Genomic DNA, 22,822 nt, shown 5'->3' on the forward strand with positions numbered 1-22,822 from the left:
TAAAAAAACCACACCCCCACAAATTAAAAACACCTCACAGCCATAAAACACGTAATAAAAACACCTCACAGCCATAAAACACGTCATAAAAACACCCTACAGCCATAAAACACGTTATAAAAACACCTCACAGCCATAAAACACGTAATAAAAAAACCACACCCCCACAAATTAAAAACACCTCACAGCCATAAAACACGTAATAAAAACACCTCACCACCAGGAAATTAAAAACACCTCACAGCTATAAAAGACCTCATGAAAACACCTCACAGCCATAAAACACGCAATAAAAACACCTCACAGCCATAAAACACGTAATAAAAACACCTCACCACCACAAAATTAAAAACACCTCACAGCCATAAAACACGTAAAAAAACACCTCACAGCCATAAAACACGTAATAAAAACATCTCACAGCCATAAAACACGTAATAACAACACCTCACAGCCATAAAACACGGAATAAAAACACCTCACCACCACAAAATTAAAAACACCTCACAGCCATAAAACATGGAATAAAAACAGCTCACAGCCACGAAATTAAATACACCTCACCACCACATCATTTAAAAACACCTCACCACCAAGTAATTCAAAACACCTCACAGCCACGTAATTCAAAACACCTCACAGCCATAAAACACGGAATAAAAACAGCTCACAGCCACGAAATTAAATACACCTCACCACCACGTCATTTAAAAACACCTCACCACCAAGTAATTCAAAACACCTCACAACCACGTAATTCAAAACACCTCTCCACCATGTGATTTAAAAACACCTTACCACCACATAATTCAAAATACCTCACCACCACGTGATGCAAAACCACCACAACGTTATTAAAAACACTTCGCAACCACGGAAACAAAAGTTTGAGGGAGTCGTTAAGTGATGTGTAGATATATGACACAGGCACTGCCCAGATGTGTAGATATATAGATTAATGACTGTACCCGAGTTGCCGTTTTGTCATTGTTTAAACCAATCATAATTCAAACAATTATTTTGCACAAATGTATTTGTATTATACGTGATATCACATTTTATAAACAATTGAAGTTGAAAACTTACGTTGAAAAAAAAATTTCCCAAAACAATTCCAAAATAAAAAATAAAAAATTGGAAGATTTTTCAAAAAAATACCCTTAGGACATACCGACGGGAGAGATATGTGCATTCCAGAAGTTTGGTACGATTTCACAAAAGTTTGAGAAAGTAGTTCAGTGACAACACAACACAAAACAGGACAACACAGGACAGGACAGACGCTGCACAGATATATATATATATACTAGCTTGGCTCGGCTCGCTGCGCTCGCCTCACCAAGCGTCGATACTGAGGCACGGGCTTATTTTAGCTGAGGCTAATGACTGTACCTGAGTTGCTGTGTTGTCATGATTTTCACCAATCATAATACAAATAATTACTTTGCACAAATGTATTTGTTGTGTTTGTGATATTACATTTTTATAGGCAATTTAGGTTGAAGATTTAGGTTGAATGTTTTTTTTTTTCTAGAAAGAACCCCTCCGCACACACATAGGGAGGGGTACGTGCAGACTGGAAGTTTGGGACGATTACACCGCACCACCACGTAATTCAAAACACCTCACCACCAAGTAATTCAAAACACCTCACCCCCACGTAATTCAAAACACCTCACCACCACGTAATTCAAAAGACCTCACCACCAAGTAATTCAAAACACCTCACCACCAAGTAATTTAAAACACCTCACAGCCATAAAACACGTAATAAAAACACCTCACCACCACGTCATTTAAAAACACCTCACCACCAAGTAATTCAAAACACCTCACCACCACATAATTCAAAACACCTCATCACCAACTAATTCTAAAAACCTCACCACCACGTAATTATAAATACCTCACCACCAATTAATTCAAAACACCTCACCACCATGTGATTTAAAAACACCTCACCACCATGTGATTTAAAAACACCTCACCACCACGTCATTTAAAAACACCTCACCACCACATAATTCAAAATACCTGACCACCACGTGATTCAAAACCACCACAACGTTATTAAAAACACTTCACAACCACAGAAACAAAAGTTTGAGGGAGACGTTAAGTGACAACACAGACACTGCCCAGATGTGTAGATATATAGATGAATGACTGTACCCGAGTTGCCGTTTTGTCATGGTTTAAACCAATCATAATTCAAACAATTATTTTGCACAAATGTATTTTTAATATACGTGATATCACATTTTATAAACAATTGAAGTTGAAAAAAAAAATTCCCAAAAACATTCCAAGAAAAAAAAAACGTTGGAAAATTTTTCAGAAAAAATACCCTTATAGTGGGGCGGCTTAGCCCAAATATTCAAAAGAATTGTGCATTTTGTGATACAAGCACCAAATTTGGCACAAATGTACATTAATATGTTGCGAACATTTTCAGATATTGGGCCACTTGAAATTCCGTAATTTTTTTTTTCAAATTTTTTCAAATTTCGTAATTTCAAATTTTTCGGGTGACACCGTCACAATTTCGGTCTTCGGGGCCGGCCGATAGGCAAAGTGTGACCGGAAGGGACGAGGTTCTCCTGACCACGTGGCCCTCGATCTGGGAAGCGAGAGGCGTTCCATTAGTGGACGCGCCCCTCACGCCCGACTTTTGGGCGGCCCCGGCAGGCCGTTTGTTTTGACGTTCCGTGACAGGCCCCGCACCCCCACCTTCGGGCCGACCGGAAGCTTGTGCTGAGTACATCATACCTGAACACCTCAGTGAGGCAGAACACAGCAGTGCACACCAGGGTGACCCCTTCAGTGCATAAACCAATTAACCTGTCCACTGCAGGGCATATAGAAATGAAGTTATTTTCTGCATATAATAATAATATAAGTTCAGTTCTATATAACAATTTCTGTTATCACCACTACCACTACAACTACCACTACTACAAGCTTTGTCTGGAATTTTGTGGACTAACAGACAAACAGACATACAGACAAGCTGGGATCAAAACATTACCTCCTTCCACCATTGAGTGTAGAGGTAAACATCATGGAAATTATATCATGCCCTAGATTTAATTCATGCTTACCCGTGTATTTGCTTCACTGGTTCACAAGGTCTTTTGCATACATGTAATTCAGACTCTCGTCTTCATTGCTGACCACACAATGTTCGCAACATATTAATGTACATTTGTGCCAAATTTGGTGCTTGTATCACAAAATGCACAATTCTTTTGAATATTTGGGCTAAGCCGCCCCACTATATCGGCCGGCCTCGAAGACCGAAATTGTGACGGTGTCACCCGAAAAATTTGAAATTACGAAATTTGAAAAAATTTGAAAAAAAAAATTACGGAATTTCAAGTGGCCCAATATCTTAAAATGTTCGCAACATATTAATGTACATTTGTGCCAAATTTGGTGCTTGTATCACAAAATGCACAACAGGTTTGCTATGCTGCTACACTATTAGGACATACCGACGGGAGAGAGATGTGCATTCCAGAAGTTTGGTACGATTTCACAAAAGTTTGAGAAAGTAGTTCAGTGACAACACAACACAACACAGGACAGACGCTGCACAAATATATATATATATATATATATATATATATATATATATATATATATATATATATATATATATATATATATATATATATATATATATATACACACATACAGACAGCATTTAATATGGAATATATTTTTTGTGGGGGTGAACTTACTTTTCAAGATGACTTAGAACCAAAAGTTCATTGGAATGATGTTGAAATTATTCTAGATTTTGTTAATGTGACCTTTAAAAGAAACAAAAACCACATTTGACATTTCGACGCAAATAAATTGATCCTTGAAAGTGATGTAAACTGATAACGAACTTAATTCCCCGACAGTACTGTATTAAACTTCTGTACGTTTTCCAGAAGTATCTCTTTATTTTGCACATTAGCCAAAAATTTTTTAACAAAAACAAAAGTTAATTTACGACTTGGATTACAGACAGTAAAATTACAGTTCAGTACTTTGTGTAACCCCCACGAGCATTCATGAGAGCTCGTACATGTTGAGGCATGCTGTTCACAAGATTTGCCAAGGTTTGGACAGGAATCGCTTGCCATGCAGTGATGATAGTCTGCTGCAATTTACGCACAGAGGTCGGCTGCTGGTTCAAGTTGTCGATTTGACGTGTTAATTCTGCCCACAAATTCTCTATCGGATTCATATCCGGGGACATGGCAGGCCACTCCATATGCTCTACACCACGGTCAGCAACAAAGTGTTCGATCATGCGAGCACGATGAGGCCGTGCATTGTCATCTTGGAAGACAAAGCTTCCTCGAAAGGCTGCACGAGCAAATGGAAGCAATGTTTCTTCCAGAATGGCCCTGCACTTGAACTGGTTCAGGTTTCCATTCAGAACAACCAGGTCAGTTTTGCCCCCTGCATGAAAAGCAGCCCAAACGGTCACCCCACCACCTCCAGCTTGGACTCTTGGCACTATACAATCTTCGTTGTGGGCTTCATGCACTTGTCTGCGCACTCGGACACGGCCATCTTGACGATAGACCAGAAATCTAGACTCGTCACTGAAGGTCACGTGATTCCAGTGTCCTGGCTGCCGTTGACGGTGCTCTCTGGCCCACTGCAATCGGCGCTGGCTGTGTTGTCTGGTCAGTCGTGGCTTTCTCAGGGGACGCCTGGCACGATAGCCTGCTTGAAGCAGTCGTTTGGTTGAATAGCCTTCTGGATACAGGCACATTTGTCAGTTGCTGCCACTCAGCCCTAAGCCGATTAGCTGACTTTGTACAGCCATTGCAGACTAACCGGTGCAGCTTGCGATCATCTCTCCTTGTGGTTCTGTGTGGACGTCCTGGCCTCGGTATTGGAGTAGGGACACCCCTCTGAGCATTTCGTTTCAGGATCTTTGACACCTGACTTGAGTGATGCCATACTGCCGAGCAATAGCACGCTGTTTCATGCCAGAATTTCGTAAAGCCACCACTCCATGACAAACAGCATTGTCAAGTTGACGGACCATCTCCAGAGGAAGTGGCAATAACTTTTGTAGACGTGCAACAGTTGTTTTCCACTAATACAGAACGCAACAACCCTTATATACCCGATTGTGAAGCCAATCGTCAAATGTACCTGTCCTTACATTTTGTCCCGCCACCTGTGATATAATCCTGTTATTGACTTCTTGTTGGGAAAGACAATCAGTGACATGGTTCTTTCAACAAAGACATCACCGAAGGGTAAAAGAAACTCACCAGATTGATATACTGAGTTCAGAAAGTAAACCCAAGTCAAGAAAAAAAAAATATTCCATATTAAATGCCAAGTCTGTATATATATATTAATATATATATATATATATGTATGTATATATATATATATATATATATATATATATATATATATATATATATATTATATATATATATATATACAGTATATATAGATATATATATATATATACAGTATATATAGATATATATATATATATATATATATATATATATATATATATATATATATATCTATCTATCTATCTATCTATATATACTGTATATATATATATATATATATATATATATATATATATATATATATATATATATATATATATATATATATATATATATACATATAATAATATATATATATATATATACATATAATAATAATAATATATATATACATATAATAATATATATATATATATACATTAGGGTGGGCTTCAAAAAAGCAAAATGCAGATTTTCTCCAGGACATGGTCTATTTTTGTTCCTTTTGGTGTCAAAGGAAAGCACACCAAATTTGAATGGAATCCAATAATATTTAGGGGTGCCACATCAGTGATGAATTTTCCCCCATGCAAAAATAGGAATTCCCATTTTTTGGGCTGTATATACACAAAATAAATACATAATTATAGATATACATTAAATATAATATTACAAATAAATATATAGTAAATATACATTAAATAATAAATATACATAAATACACATTATACATTATATATATACAATATATTATACATACAGTTTTGAGACTTCCTATGATCACTATCTGGGCAATTTTCATGCATGTTTTGTACAGGTTCCCGGGGTCAGGGGTACGCTTTTTTAGTGTGTAATATGTAGGCCTAACTTATTGACTGTGGCTCTTTTGTAGAGAGTGACCCTGTGGAGTAAGAATTAACAGGATTTTACCCACATTCTTGCGTATTTTGCAGATATGGCATGTGCTAGTACCAGTGTTTCATTGAAAACTCGGGCTCAGGATAATGTGTATCTCATTGGGTCCACTTCTGGAGATGCCATCAAAGGTGCCAAGCTCCCGACTGTGCATCAATCTCTTGTCCTGTTTTTCCATCACCTGAAGAAGGAGAATCGCACTGCCCGGGAGAGTGCAACCCTCACCATTAAAGAGGTTGTGAAGTTCTGGGAAAAAGCTCACCTACCTACAACGACGAAGCAGCACTGCATCCATCGTTTGGAGAGGCTATATGAAGAATGGAGGAGCCTCCAAAAAGGTGCAAAGCGGGGTGGTGCGACCCAAGAGAAAAAGGAAGCATCCTTCAAGGCCTCCTTGGAGAAGACGTTTGATCTTAGGCATGCAGATTCGGAGGCCATAATCACCAACCCCGAGGACAGGAAGTTTCTTCACGATCAATTCTCAGAGAGGAAGGCTTCAATGGGATCTGTAGACACTGTGTTGGAAGCAAAAACGTTCTTGTGTGTTTGAAAGATCAGCAGCCACGAGATGATTATCGTGAACTCCTAGAACTGACTGTCATCTACATGGGAGGAATCCCACCTCGTGGAATCCGGCTCATGGCTCCAGGAGCAATGCACAGAGCCAGATGGATGGCAAAAGCACTATATTCACTACAGGTGTTCATGTTTCGGTCAGAGTTCCACTTGACACTTCGAGAGGCGAGAGAACTCCGAGCCTTCAACATTTTTGTCTGCCTTGTGTATATACAGGCTTGGTTTCGGGCTCCACAAGCTATTGAGGCTCCCCTGAATGACATTAACCTCTTCAAGAAGTTGGAAAAGTTTGAACAAATCAATCAGAAGATGGCTCAGGCAGCCTTGAAGGCACTTGGCCGCCACACGTGGTACATGAGCCCAGTACTAGTGGCATTTGCATTCTTTGACACCAGAATTGACAAAGAAAGCAAGATCAATATGATTGAAGCATTGAAAAATGACGGTGAAAACCCCTCTCCAAAGAGACCAGCTATCAAACGAGGAACCGCCCTGTCAATCGCTGGCCTCATAACAAAACACACCAAGCATTTCTTCAGCATCCTAGGGACCCCAACTGATTGGATGGATAAGGATCCTGGTTCATGGGAGCGAGAAACCAGCTTTCAGGAAGCAAAGAAAGCCGCCAGTGGCTTAGTCGTGGTGAACGACAGGGCAGAAAGGGGTGTCGCATTGATACAAGACTACAATAAGCTCCTTACAAAGGATGAAGAGCAAAAGCAAGCTCTGCTCCAAGTTGTTGCTGCTCACAGGAAAATGTACCCCGATGCCAAGAAGGCAACAGTGGTGAAACAGGCCCAGAAATAGGAGTTACATTTCTCATTATATTTGGGTTTTTTAATATTATGTGATATGGTGTCTCTTCATTTTATGAACTGAACATTTGGATTGTTATCATTGAATTTGAGTTTTCATAGCAATATAGTGCTATTTGTGCAGCTATTGTAACTTGTGTTTGCTAGAATACAAAGAAAGTGAGTGGAGGGTGGATTTTCATAAAACAAACTTCTGGTTTTGCTTTCGATCCATATATAGAAAAGTTTTGTAGACACCTTTAGTTTGAAGGCTGATGTGGCACCCCTAAATAAAATCAGATTGCTTTCATATTTGGTGTCTTTTCATTTTGGAACAAAAGGAACAACATAAAGCCATGTTCCAGTAAATATTTAAAAAAAATTATTTTGAGCACCACCCTAATATACATATAATAATAATATATATATATATATATATATATATATATATATATATACATATAATAATATATATATATATATATATATATATATATATATATATATATATATAATAATAGATATAATAATATATATATATATGTATATATACTACTCAAAAGAATTTAAGGGTCAAAGGAAATTTTTTGATCATTTTTGTAAGTATGTCTTTTTAAGCCAGATAGAGGTAGAATATCCCCCTTTGGGTTGTCATTTGGACTATAGACATCACGTTATTATGGGACATGCAATCATTGCACTTATCTTTAGAAACATTTTTAGTTCACCCAGATTTCCTTTTCATGGATTTGAAGCACGAATTTAGTCAGACTAAACTGACAAACTGCCTCGAAACACCCATTGTGACACCTCATGCACCATTTGCACGTTTTTAGCATGAGTGTCATTCCATGCATGCCAATTTTAGCAATAAAATGGCTGAGCATTTTCCATTCATCATCACTTGAAATTTGAAGATGGTTCGACGACAGCTCAGCATCCAAGACAGGGGAAGGGCCATTGGCTGGCTACAAGATGGACAAACTCAGAGAACTGTGGCTCAGCGTCTAAATGTAAGCCAAGGCGTTATCGGCAGACTCTGGCAGAGGTTCAGGACAACTAATGCTGTTCAGAATCGCCCCCGTTCTGGAAGACCCCGATCAACAACAGCACGAGAAGACCGCTTCCTGATGATAACGGCGTTGCGACAGCGCTTTGTGACCGCACGGCATCTTCGGGATCAACTCAGAGCTGCCAGAGGCACCAACGTGTCCGATCAGACCATTAGGAATCGTCTGCGAGACCGAGGTTTGCGATGCCAGCGTCCTGCAGTCCGACCACCACTACTTGACCGTCACAGAAGGGCTCGCCGAGATTGGTGCAGACATCATATCCGGTGGAACCGTGGTCAGTGGGCAGAGACAATGTTCACAGATGAGTCACGCTTCTCGCACCAGTTCAATGATGGCCGGGCTCGTGTTTATCGTCGTCAAGGAGAGAGATTTGCTGATCTCAACGTTGCTCAACGTAAACCATTTGGAGGAGGAAGTGTGATGGTGTGGGCGGGGATATCCATGAACCACAGAACCCCTTTGTACGTCGTCAACGGAAATTTGACTGGTCAGCGTTATCTCAACGAGATTGTTCAACCTCTGGTAAATCCACGTCTGCAGCGGATTGGACCAGGAGCTTGGTTCCAGGATGACAACGCAAGACCTCATCGTGCCAGGGTGGTGACCGACTTCCTGCAGCAGAAGAACGTTCAGCACATGGATTGGCCTGCATATTCACCCGACTTGTCACCCATTGAGCATGCGTGGGATGAACTAGGGCGGCGAGTTCGATCACATCACGTCCCTGCCGTCAACCTCCGGCAACTGGCTCAGCGATTAGTCGCAGAATGGCAAGCGATCCCTCAACGTTATTTCCAACGCCCGATGAACAGCATGTGCCAACGTTGTCAAGAATGTGTGAATGCTAACGGTGACTACACAAGTTACTGAAGCTTCTGCGACTTGTGTGAACATCATTTTGGGGGGTGCATGACTTTTTTTTCATCAGGGTAATAAACTAGTGTCTAATCAAAAGTTTTTGTTTTGTGTTTTCTGTTCTTGAGCCATCAAAGAATTATTTTGTCATTCGTCGCCACCATTTTAGCTCGTTAGCTTATATTTATATGCACAAATATTTTTGACCCTTAACTTCTTTTGAGTAGTAGTATATATATATATATATATATATATATATATATATATATATATATATATATATATATATATATATATATATGTATATATATATATATATATATATATATATATATGTATATATATATATATATATATATATATATATATATATGTATATATATATATATATATATATATATATATATATATATATGTATATATATATATATATATATATCTATCTATCTATCTATCTATATATATATATATGTATATATATATATATATATATATATATATATATATATATATATACATATATATATATATATTGTTGCGGATCCCGGGTTCGTCAACGTACTAAGGGGGATTTAAGCCCTGCTCCCCCTTGAACTCCGGGTCCATGAGGCCGCCAACCACAACTACTGTACTTGTGGTGGACGGGTTGCTAGGCAACTCCATCCGCCGAGCCCGCAGCTGCGCGTGGAAGGGTTAACGGTCACAACCCGAATAGCTTCGGACACACGCAGCTGTGAGAACGGGGGCTGAACCCAACACGAGTCATGCGGATTCTTAAGACGCCGAGCGGTTGTGCGTCGCGTGACTCGTGCCGTTAACACTATCGAACCCTATCGAGCGGTTTTAATTCGGGCAATGCTTGGTCAATATGGGAAAGGACAATGACGGCCAGGTTGGAAACCAAACATAGTATTTATTCACAGGGTACAGAAGAAAGCGAAGAATCTTAATGGCCTTACCTATTCCCAGACAAGGGCCCTCGTTCGTTCGGGGAAGGGGGGGAAGAGGGTAATGCGCAAGAAGCGCGGATGCTTCGTGCAGCTCACCGGATGGGCTCGGTTGTGCAGCTCGCCTAGATGGGCTCGGTCGTGTAGTTCGTGCGAATGGGCTCGCTGGACGGAAGCCCCAAGAATCGCTCCAACCTAGGGCACCACAGCCGGAGATTATCGCGGCAGGGACGACGATCAATGACGTGCACGTAGCAGGAACCAGAGGAGCGTGCAGTATGCAGGAGCCAAGCGAGAGAGAGAGAGAGCCAGCGAGTGAGGGAGAGTATAGCAGGAGACCAGCGTGCGTCAGAGAGATGGTATCGCAGGTTCTGGGCCGGGTTTTTATAACCCCCCGAAACCCCACCCGAATGTTCCATAATAATAATAATAATGCATTTATTTTATATAGCGCTGTTCAGGGAGCCCAAAGGCCTCAATTGGCTGCCTGGGGTCATGCGTCGTGACAGCCCCTCATTGGCCACCCTCGGCCTCTCCCTTTAGCTCTCATTGGTTGCAGCCTCTCATTGGCCACTCCCTTTAGATCCTCCTTCGGTCCTGCAGGGCCTGGCCTAGTCCTATGACGAGGCACTTTGGGCTTCAATGAGGGCTACTATCATCCTGCCTGCCTCAACGCATATCAACGCATACTAACACTGGAAAAGGGACTATGCTTTACATTTAATAAGAAATAACTAACTATATGAGGCTACATGTTGTGGTGTAACTAACTATAGGAGGGTTGCCTTTATTACCAAAGCCACAAAACGACCCCCCTCTCCGACCAGACTCGTCCCGAGTCGACCTAAGGCGGAGCGACCGGTAGAGTCGGCATTCAAAGTTTACCTTTACCATTAGTGTCCCCCTAGTCTTCTACACAATGCTCCCCCTAGTCTTCTACACTATGAGCCCTCATCCACGGAGGTACTTGGTCACGGCTCAGCCTCTGAGGGCCGAGCGATCCATGCGGGTGGTTGGTCCCCTGTATGGGGTGTTATCCGTCTGACATTGACGATCCGAGGGGGGTGGAATTGATGGGCCCAGATGCCGGGCTCCATCCCTGCATGGGGCCTTGCGGTCCCACGCATGATGACCCAAACAGCCACGGTCAGAGCACCTCACCTGGTTCGGTGCGTGGCTGCGAAACTCCAAATTACCCCTCGAAACCCTCCGATCGCTCTTGCCGCGGTATGGCGCCAACAATACCGTGCGGGTGCCGGAGGCAAGAATCATGCACGCCGGTCCTTGTGAGACCGACGCAGCACCGCTTCCCTCCGGTCCCCACGGCGCACCATTCATCGGGGGCTCGCATGCGCTACTCGTCCCACTAAGGACTACCCCGGTCGGTGTCGATGCCTGAGCCGCATCATCACATCTCGCTACCCCCTCCATATTCACACACCCCGGTGCACACATGCCTTTCACACACTCCGTCATCAAACACACCGGTGCACATACGCCTTTCACACACTCCGTCATCACACACACCGGTGCGCACTCTCCTTTCACACACTCTGTCATCGCACACACCGGTGCACACTCTTTCTCCACGCACTCCGTACCCGCACACACAGGTGCGCACTCTCTCTCCACGCACTCCGTACTCATACTTGCACACACCGGTGCGCACTCTCTCTCCACACACTCCGTACTCATACTTGCACACACCGGTGCGCACTCTGTCTCCACACACTCTGTGTCAGTCTCACCCCTCACAATGGGCCCCTCACGAATGCCTGGGTCTATCCCGACCCCCAAGCTCGTCGAGGCTCTGATCGCACCAAACACATTTCTGAAATCGTCGCCACTCACCTCGGGGCTCTCCTTCCCCCGCTTCTCTTCCATCACCTGGAAACTTTTCATTTGGTCAGCAAGCATTTCATCACGGTGCGAACACAAACCTTGCACAGATTCCATCACTTCCTCCCGTAATTCATTCCCTGTCTCTCCTTGTGTCTTTTTAATTTCAATCATTCCTTCTTCTACCTCCTTTATTTCCCGGTGCACCTCCGAAATCTCCCCTTCTACGCGTTCCTCGCACCGCTTCACCTCGTCGCGTACCACTGCCACCTCTTCGCTCGGCTTACGCCCATTGTCCTCCCCCATATTTTTCGTGTTACACATTGATTCGATTATCTTTTCTCCCATCTTTTTCATGTTGCACCTTGATTCATCCCCCATGGTATCCATCCGATCAGCCATCTTTTTCATATTGCCGCTTGATTCCTCCCTCATCTTTTCCATGTCCACCTCAATGGATGCTTTCATTTGAGTCAAGAATAACTCAATGTTAAACCCGGCTTGCACAGCGGGCCCGGCCTCCACGTGCGAAGCGCCGCCATTTTCTCCCCCTCCTGCTGCACCCTCTTCAACTCCCCCATCCAATTGTTCCTGCTGGTCCTGGGTCATTAATTCATCCACATTTTCTATACCCACCGGTACCTGGTCATTTTGGCCTGCCATCGCCCGAATTCCAAAAATGTTTGTTTTAAACTACATTTTTCACACTCGTAACTTTGAGTATGTGAAGAGCACTCCAGGTCCGAATCCCACTCCTGACACCAATTTTGTTGCAGATCCCGGGTTCGTCGACGTACTAAGGGGGGTTTAAGCCCTGCTCCCACTCGAACTCCGGGTCCACGAGGCTGCCAACCACAACTATTGTACTCATGGTGGACGGGTTGCTAAGCAACTCCATCCGCCGAGCCCGCAGCTGCGCGTGGAAGGGTTAACGGTCACAACCCGAATACCTTCGGACACACGCAGTTGTGAGAACGGGGGCTGAACCCAACACGAGTCATGCGGATTCTTAAGACGCCGAGCGGTTGTGCGTCGCGTGACTCGTGCCGTTAACACTATCGAACCCTATCGAGTGGTTTTAATTCGGGCAATGCTAGGTCAATATGGGAAAGGACAATGACGGCCAGGTTGGAAACCAAACACAGTATTTATTCACAGTATTTACAGAACATGGACAAAGTGAAGAATCTTAACGGCCTTACCTATTTTCCCAGACAAGGGCCCTCATTCGTTCGGGGAAGGGGGGGAAGAGGGTAATGCGCAAGAAGCGCGGCCACTTCGTGCAGCTCGCCCGGATGGGCTCGGTTGTGCAGCTCACCCGGATGGGCTCGGTCATGCAGTTCGTGCGAATGGGCTTGCTGTACCAAAGCCCCAAGAATCGCTCCAACCTAGGACACCACAGCCGGAGATGATCACAGCAGGGACGACGATCAATGACGTGCATGTAGCAGGAACCAGAGGAGCGTGCAGTATTGCAGTATAGTCCAGTAATAATGTGACTTGACCTCACACTAATTGCAACAGAAGCAAACTCAACTGATTTGTGTATCCTCAATATGTCCTGAATGAGGAAAAAAAAGTGTTAAGGAATTGCATGGGTGGAAAGTTTTGAAAAATGCATAAATATGATCCTACCCAAAAACCGATTTTTAGCCCTTTCTGCTAGATTTGACTATGCTGTATTTTTTTCCTTGAAGCAAAAAAAACACATACAGAGTATCAGTGATGAGAATTTATTGTGATCACATCATCACATAACTGATCAACTGTTGATCAAACGATTGAACCAATTAAATATGTGTACAGAATACATATAACACTACACAATGTCATCATCGTCGTCACAGGGCATCTGTCTTGAGTTAGTGCAGCTGGATCCCCTGCAGTTTCCACATGCCGGAGTGCACTCGATATTGTTCTTTTTGCATGTGCATCTCAGGGTGCTGCAGTCAGCCTGGCAGTTGCACTTGATGACCCGCATAAGCTTTTCAGGAGCAGGGGGTAGGGTTGTCTGAACTGGCACAAACCCCTCGACACACTTCTGCCATCCCCACTCTGTAGGACGAGGTCCATCTGTAAGATAAGACAGGGAATTTGGTTTTGTCACAGCAGCAATGATACAGAAGGTAGTGAAAATAATACACAAGATACACACAACATCACAGTAATTGAACTTAATATATTAACTGAAATTAATATACTAAAATACAAGAATAAACATAGCAGCAATCAGGGCACACAGTAAAATGTAAATGTACCAGATGTAGATCCCTTCCATTCTTGTACTTGCAAGTAGACACGCAGGCTGTGAAACTTTGCTGCTCCTGATGTTGGTGGTAAGACCTGTGGCTGAACGTAAGTAGAGCTAGATGCCACCTTCTCACAGAACCGATGATATCGGAGGGAGTCCAGGGTGTCAGTTGATGTTCCATTGTAGAGAATCACCATCGCTTTCTCTCCTGCTGCTGCCACATAATCTGTAGAGGCTGAATGTGCATAGAACACCTCGGCTTGCTCTCGGAATATGTCGCTTTCTTTGAATTTCTTGAGGGAAGCTCCCTTCCCGATCCCGTGGAGGTGAGATGTAGTGTCACATCCAAGAACTGCATGTAAGAACAAGATGTGCTTACATATGTCTGGGCCAAGTAGTTGTTTTGTAGCCTTGATGTTCCAAATGCGAGGCTTCTTTGTTGTCTTCCTTGACTCCGAACAAAAGAACAGGTCATGGGAGTCCAGGCTTGCATGGTAGCAGAGAAGGACTAAGAGGTCTGTATCATCCCCCATTAGCACAGTATTGTTGGTGGTAGCACACTGCACAGCTTTCTGCACAATCAGCAGGTCAGCATCTCCTGAGGCATGGTATGTCTCACAGTTTGCCTTCTGCAGTTCTTCACTTAACATGGAAAGAAATTGCTGCTTGTTCTGCCTGTTGGCCAGGAACTGTTCCTTCTGCATTGTGACAATCATGTCGGCTGTAAATGTCACAGTGGCACCAATCTTCCCTTTTGACCGTCTGTGGTGTGTCATGTCCTTTGTGTTGTTACTTTCATACCCATCAAACACCACTACAGCCTTGCCATACTTCTTCGTTACATACTCCGTATACTGGTGGCATATGTCTTTATAAGTAGATCCATGGGACCATGGGATGCGTTGAAGAAGTGCTCCACCATCCAAGACATACTGGCAGCCATCAACTACATTATCTGCTGGAACATGAGGCCCGATAAGAACCCAGATGGCGTCGGCGAGGGCCGGCTTCTTTGCCTCTCGAAGCAGTAGAGAGGAATCAAATAGGGCTGGGGGATAGCTACATCGCTCATATTTGAGGGCTGACTCGAGTTCATCACTGTTCTGTGCCACTATGACCAGTCTCTGGAAGAGAAGCTGTGGATCAACTTGAATTTGATCTCCATCGATCCTTACAGAAGACTTCATGCCGAGAGTGACAGCTTGATCCTTCCTCTTGAAGGTGAACTCAGCAGGTGTTAGTCCATCCATGGACTTCAGTATCGCAGTGCCAACGGACTGTGCTGTATCAACGTTGACGGTGGAAAGGGCATTCTCCCCAGTGGCAATATTCCGGAAACTAGGGTCATTGCTGAATGGATTGTGCTCCTGTAGATAACTGAGAACTGTCAGTGTGTCCTTCCAGTCACGGGATTGCCTTGCTTTGGTCATGTCTTTGTTCTGCTCTCCAGTGTTGTAGTTGACCCCCGTGAGTCCCTCCATTGCCTGGTTTACTTCTGCACAGGCGGGCATCGATAGCAGCCACAACAGACGCTGTTGCTCCATCATCCCTCGCCCTCGTGTGAGCCCACCACTGGTTTTTAAACTTCTCATCAGAACCTGCTCAATGACCAGGTCAGGTGAGAGACCTGCCCATAGGCGATCGCTTCGCCGAATCACGTGGAACCCTTCCTCGAAACGTTGTTGGACTTCTGGGTGTTCAGTCTTGAGGTTGTGCATCTGCTGAAGGTACACCCTGGCAGATTTGGTGTAAAGATTGTGTCCTGATGCTGCCAGATAGGGTAGCATGTCCTGGATAGCCTGCAGATGTAAGGCCCAGTTTCCAGTGCGTTCTGCACTGATGTATTTTCGTAGGATGTCCAGCATGTCCATGTACTGAACCCAGAGAGCTGAAGTTCTAGAGGACTTCTTGGTGGACTCGATGTGCTTTTGAAGGCGGTCTTTGATTCTCACTAGAACTTCAGACTGACAAACTTCTTCAGCAGATATAGCCCCATTTATCAGCTTCTCATAGATCTTATAAGCTCCCTCCAGGTCCGCATCTCTGCTTCCATCTGTTATCTGATGATCCGGTGGCCTTGCAGCTGCAGCTGCTTCGGCTGACTCTGACTCTCCATCCTTACTGTTGTCTGGAGTTCCAGATTGCTGTGGTAGATGGAAATCGAACACGTTTGATAGCATCAGTGCATTGAGGGCTGCATCAACAATTGAGTGTGCATGAACTGCTCGCGCAACAGCTTTGCCACACATCATGTGGATTACTGCATTTGGGGCATAGATCAACTCCAGCAGTTCTTGTAGCCCAGATGAGGCCATCAAGTGTCCGATGCAACCGAGGAAGCTCATTTCTGCATGGAAGCCACCCAAACGCAAGACTATTCATCTCAGATCACTTTCCATTGGCTCAGAGTTGATAATCATGAGAGCCTTCCACCAGAGTGGCTGATCAAACGTGATTATTGGGGTGACATTGCGGCATCGTGCATGCTCACTAACAAATGTCAGGGTCGAGAATATGCATGTGCTATCACTGGGATTCAGATCGATCATCGGCAGAAGCATAACAGTTGCTTTGCCAGGGTGGTCACCATAATGCACGAACTGCATCATTCCTGACCATGCAGGTCTGGGAGACCCAAAGAGGACGGATGCTTTCCACAGGACATCAATATTTTCACAGCTGTTCTGGACCTGAAGGTTGACAAGCTTCTGGTAGGTCAGTGCCGTCAAATTGTGCCTTTCGTCTTTGTGGTACCGTACTTGTACCCTTCCAACCATTGCCACATCCAAGGAAGTAGCCTTGATCCTGGGGATTGGCTGCCTTGATCTAATTCCAGGGGTTATGGCTGCAATCATTCCTATACCATGGAATGTACCAAGGCCATCAAGCGTGCGGATGTTATGGTCGACATTGTCAGCTACATATTGGACAAACTCTGTCGATAGGTCAGGAATGTTTGTTCCATGGAATTTGGCTGCATTTCGTTCAAACTGGTGCACCTCCTGGTATGCGCCACAAAACCCAAGGTGATGAAGAGTATCAATGAGGAACCGCGATGCAAAGTGGTGATATAGTTGCATGCCCACCCCAAACTGAAGTGGTGCTAACATGACTCTTGGTCTAGTTGCCTGCATCATTGCTTGTCCAATTGCCACCACTTTGGCTTGAGTTTTGGTCCCGGCAAATAGTTCTTCCAGGAGCACGCGAAGAGTATCTGGAAGAAATCTTACGCCGGCCTCTTGCGATTCTATGTCATCAAGAGCTGGGTAAGACTCATAGGATAACCCGATGTCTTTGATATCTTGTTTGATGAGCTTTGCAGCTGCCTGCACAAGCTTGATCTTCTCTTGATCTTCTGTGTTTGTTTGTTTCTGCTGTGTCTCATAGTAGTCTTGCAGCACCACCCTGGCTGTTGTCCTGATGGTAACCACGTTTGGTTTCCCATTGATCTCGGTGTATATTATCTTCTCACCGAAGTGTTTTTGCAGACTCCTCTTCATATGGGTGTAACCGTATGGTTCATGTTCACTGTGTGCAAGCTTCTGCTGCATGAGGTCAATTAGATCATTTATGGTGATCTGCTCGTCATCATTTTCTTCTATATACTTCACAACCTCCAAGAATGCTGCTGTCCTCTCATCAACGACAGGCCGACCAGCCTTCCTCCTCTTGGAGTCTACTGTGTTTGTCTGATACGCTACTGGTATCTGCTTGTATGTGCGAAAATTCACACTGCAAGTCTGGTGGTAGACTGCATCTGCTGCATGTAGGTCATGCACATGCAGAATCCGTGCCTTCACAGTCTCTGACCAGTCATCACCTTGTGCACGACATGTTGCCAAAAGCGTGTCCTTGAATTCAATTGTCCTGACTTGGAAAACACTGACTTCACTTGGCTTCTTTCTCTTTTTTCCAAACTGAGCTGGTGTGCCACAAAACAGGCAATCAGTACTGTAAGAGAACCTCCCTGTAGTCGATCTTAGTGTAGGACTCTCACTGCTTGTACTTGTTTCTGACTCTTGTTGCCTGGTGTCCTTGGCTATCTGTTGTGGATTAATGTATGTCCAGCGACAGTCTTTGTGTATCTTATCACCAAGTACAGCATGAATATTGTCTCCCCCTTTTTTTACTGGCCTGGTTGATAGATGAACTTCCCTTCTCTCCAAGTGTTGATACTGACGACCCTCCTCCGTCCACAGACTGCTTGCAAATGACACACTGTTCATATGCCTCCATTTCCTGAAAGTGGAAAAAAAATATGCACGTTGAAAAATATGCACGCACGGTTGAAAACGTGCATGTTTGGAACTGGATCCTAGTCAGGGATGTGCAGAGGATGTTAGAGGGTTCATAACTCAGAAAAGAGCACTGTAGTTGTGGCGTGCGTGGCGTGTTTAAACTAGTTAGCAGAATATGTACAATGTAACATAATGTAATAAATAGCTAGCTAACTATTATAGCTGGAGGAAATTATGGAAAACCCACCTGATGAGGTTAGTATAGCGTACACCGCGATCGACGACACCGGCACAAATGCATGCTCAGGATTGTCCACTCAGTGGACTGCTTGTTGTCGCCTTCGAATGTCCAATCAGCGGACGGCTTGCTGTCGCCTTCGACTGTCCAATCAGCGGACGGCTTGCTGTCGCCTTCGACTGTCCAATCAGCGGACGCTATTATTATATAGATGTTTTTTTGCTTCAAGGAAAAAAATACAGCATAGACAAATCTAGCAGAAAGGGCTAAAAATCGGTTTTTTGGTAGGATCATATTTATGCATTTTTCAAAACTTTCCACCCATGCAATTCCTTAACACTTTTTTTTCCTCATTCAGGACATATTGAGGATACACAAATCAGTTGAGTTTGCTTCTGTTGCAATTAGTGTGAGGTTGACCCTTTTTTTTGCGTAAAATGCCTGCACTAGTATGCAGGAGCCAAGCGAGAGAATGAGCTAGCGAGCGAGGGAGAGTACAGCAGGAGACCAGCACGCGCGTCAGAGAGAGGGTATAGCAGGTTCTGGGCCGGGTTTTTATAACCTCCCAAAACCCCACCCGAATGTTCCATGGGCATCAATTGGCCGCCTGGGGTCAAGTGTCGTGATAGCCCCTCAATGGCCACCCTCGGCCACTCCCTTTAGCTCTCATTGGTTGCAGCCCATCATTGGCCACTCCCTTTAGCTCCTCCTTCGGGCCTGCAGGGCCTGGCCTAGTCCTATGACGAGGCACTTTAGGCTTCAATGAGGCCTACTATCATCCTGCCTGCATCAACGCATATCAATGCATACTAACACTGGAAAGGGGACTATGCTTTACATTTAATAAGAAATAACTAACTATACGAGGCTACATGTTGTGGTCTAACTAACTATAGGGGGGGGTTGCCTTGATTCACAAAACCGCAACACGATATATATATATATATATATATATATATATATATATATATATATATATATATATACATACATATATATATATATATATATATATATATATATATACATACATATATATATATATATATATATATATATATATATATATATATATATATATATATACATATATATATATAAAATGACTTGCGGTTGGGATTAAAATCAAATCAATCCATTCTTAGGTCTCCAACCTTTAATGAGCAAACAAACAACTGCTCGACGTTTCGATCAGCAACACGGATAAACGTGCATCCACTGCCCTTTCTCAAGAGTAAAACAAAACAACTCTATACCCTCCCTTATATAAGGGAAAAATGGGAGGGGACACCAAACCACCAATCAATGCCCTTCTAGAACAACTCGTGCCATTCAAATTTAAACCGTACACCAAAACCGTTGCACCACTGAAACCACACGTTCGGATGTTACATCAAAACAACCATTACATCACACGTTGAATCAAACAAAACATAGCATAATTCAAATAATTCGATGAAAAATAAACAACATGATTGGTAATAATAATTATGCTTGGTGACGCAGTTTCCCTGGTACGTTTCTGCATGAGAGGGCCAAAAGCTAGTGGTGAGTCCAACACTTCCTCTGTGAGCGACACAACAGACTCCTCCACATGCCATGCCTCCAAAATCCTCCAACTTCGTTTACTGGGGGTTGCCCCCAAAATGCTGGCATTATCCCATCGGGGAACATGGCCAGCCTTAAGACTATGTTTGGCAATGGCAGATCTCTTTGTAAAGTTGCACTCAAAGGCCTTGTGGTGCTCATTGACACGTTGTCTTAATGTTCTCCCTGTCTCACCAATATATTCAGCCCCACAAGCACAGGGAACCGTGTATACCACCCCTGCCTGGTCATTCCTTGGAAGCTTATCCTTTACATGCATTAGTGCCTGTTTCATGGTGAACATAGGTTTGTAACTTACCCTCACACCTGCCAATTTTAACACTCTGCCAATCTTTTGGGACACCCCCGGCACAAAAGGCAAAACACAATAACCTTTTGGTTGCACCTGTGTGAAAGATCTGTTGCGAGGCTTCGCCAATATCGCATCCCTTTTTGGTAATAATCTGTTCCGGTAGCCATTGGTCTTCAGTACATCTTGTAAATGTTTTACCTCTCACCTTTTATCTTTGATTGCCGATGGTATATCACGTGCTCTTTTAAGGCGGGTGTACACAACAGCTCGTTTGTGGTCCATGGGATGGCAAGAGTCAAAATCCAAGTACTGGTCAGTGTGAGTGGGTTTCCTGCAAACAGTGATGTTCAAATTTCCTCTTGGACCCCTTGTCACCCAGATGTCCAGGAAGGTGATGGATCCATTCCGTTCCTTTTCAAGGGTGAAACTGATGGAAGGAAAGGTCTTCCCAAAAGCCTCAGGCATCTCAGGCAATAACATTCTCAGGCATTTGGTGGGAAAAACAGAGCAAACTTTACGCAACAGCTCGGATTTTGCTCAGAAAGTGAAGCATGTGACCATCAAATCTCACGAATCCATGGTGTCCTTCGATGTGGTGTCTTTGTTTACCAACGTTCCCATAGCTTTGGCGGTCGAGGTGGCCGGGAGGCGATTATTACAAGACAATTCCTGGAAACAGATGGGTGGCATGTTAAATTACACAGATGTGTGTCGTCTTCTCAATGCTTGCCTGTCCTCCACGTATTTCGTATTTAACGGGATATATACGGGATATATATTATAAACAGGTGTTTGGTACCGCCATGGGTTTGGTACCAACATCTGCTGTGGTGGCAAACATGGTGATGGAGGAGTTGGAGGAACATACCATCCCATCCCTCATTACACAGCCAAGTGTATGGTATCGTTACGTGGACGACACGTTTGTCATCTGTCCCAGCGAGTCAATTAGTAACATACATGAGTCTATTGGGAAGACATTTCCTTTCATCAGTTTTACCTTTGAAAAGGAACGGAATGGATCCACCACCTTTCTGGACACCTGGGTGACAAGGGGTCCAAGAGGAAATTTGAACATCACTGTTTACAGGAAACCCACTCACACTGACCGGTACTCAGATTTTGGCTCTTGCCATCCCATGGACCACAAACGAGCTGTTGTGCACCCCTCCTTAAAAGAGCACGTGATATACCGTCGACAATCAAAGATAAAAGGAGAGAGGTAAAACATCTACAAGATGTACTGAAGACCAATAGCTACACGGAGAGATTATTTTTAAAAAAAAGGGATGCGATCTTGGCGAATCCTCGCAACAGGTCTTTCACACGGGTACAACCAAAAGGTTATTGTGTTTTGCCTTTTGTGCCAGGGGTGTCCCAAAGGATTGTCAGAGTGTTAAATTGGCAGGTGTGAGGGTAAGTTACAAACCTATGTTCACCATGAAACCGGCACTAATGCATGTCAAGGATAAGCTTCCAAGGAATGACCGGGCAGGGGTGGTATACAGGGTTCTCTGTGTTTGTGGGGCTGGATATATTTGTGAGACAGGGAGAACATTAAGACAACGTGTCAATTAGCACCGCAAGGCCTTCGAGTGCAACTTTCCAAAGAGATCTGCCATTGCCAAACATGGTCTGAAGGCTGGCCATGTTCCCCTATGGGATAATGCCAGCATTTTGGGGGCAACCCCCAGTAAACGAAGAAGGAGGATTTTGAAGGTATGGCATGTGGAGGAGTCTGTTGTGTCGCTCACAGAAGAGGTGTTGAACTTACCACTCGCTTTTGGCCCTCTCATGCAGAAACGTACCAGGGAAACTGTGTCACCAAGCATATAAATTATTACCAATCATGTTGTTTATTTTTCATCGATTTATTTGAATTATGCTATG

The sequence above is a fragment of the Myxine glutinosa genome, chromosome 3 (assembly GCF_964187855.1).
Source record: "Myxine glutinosa chromosome 3, kmMyxGlut1.1, whole genome shotgun sequence".
NCBI lineage: Eukaryota > Metazoa > Chordata > Myxini > Myxiniformes > Myxinidae > Myxine > Myxine glutinosa.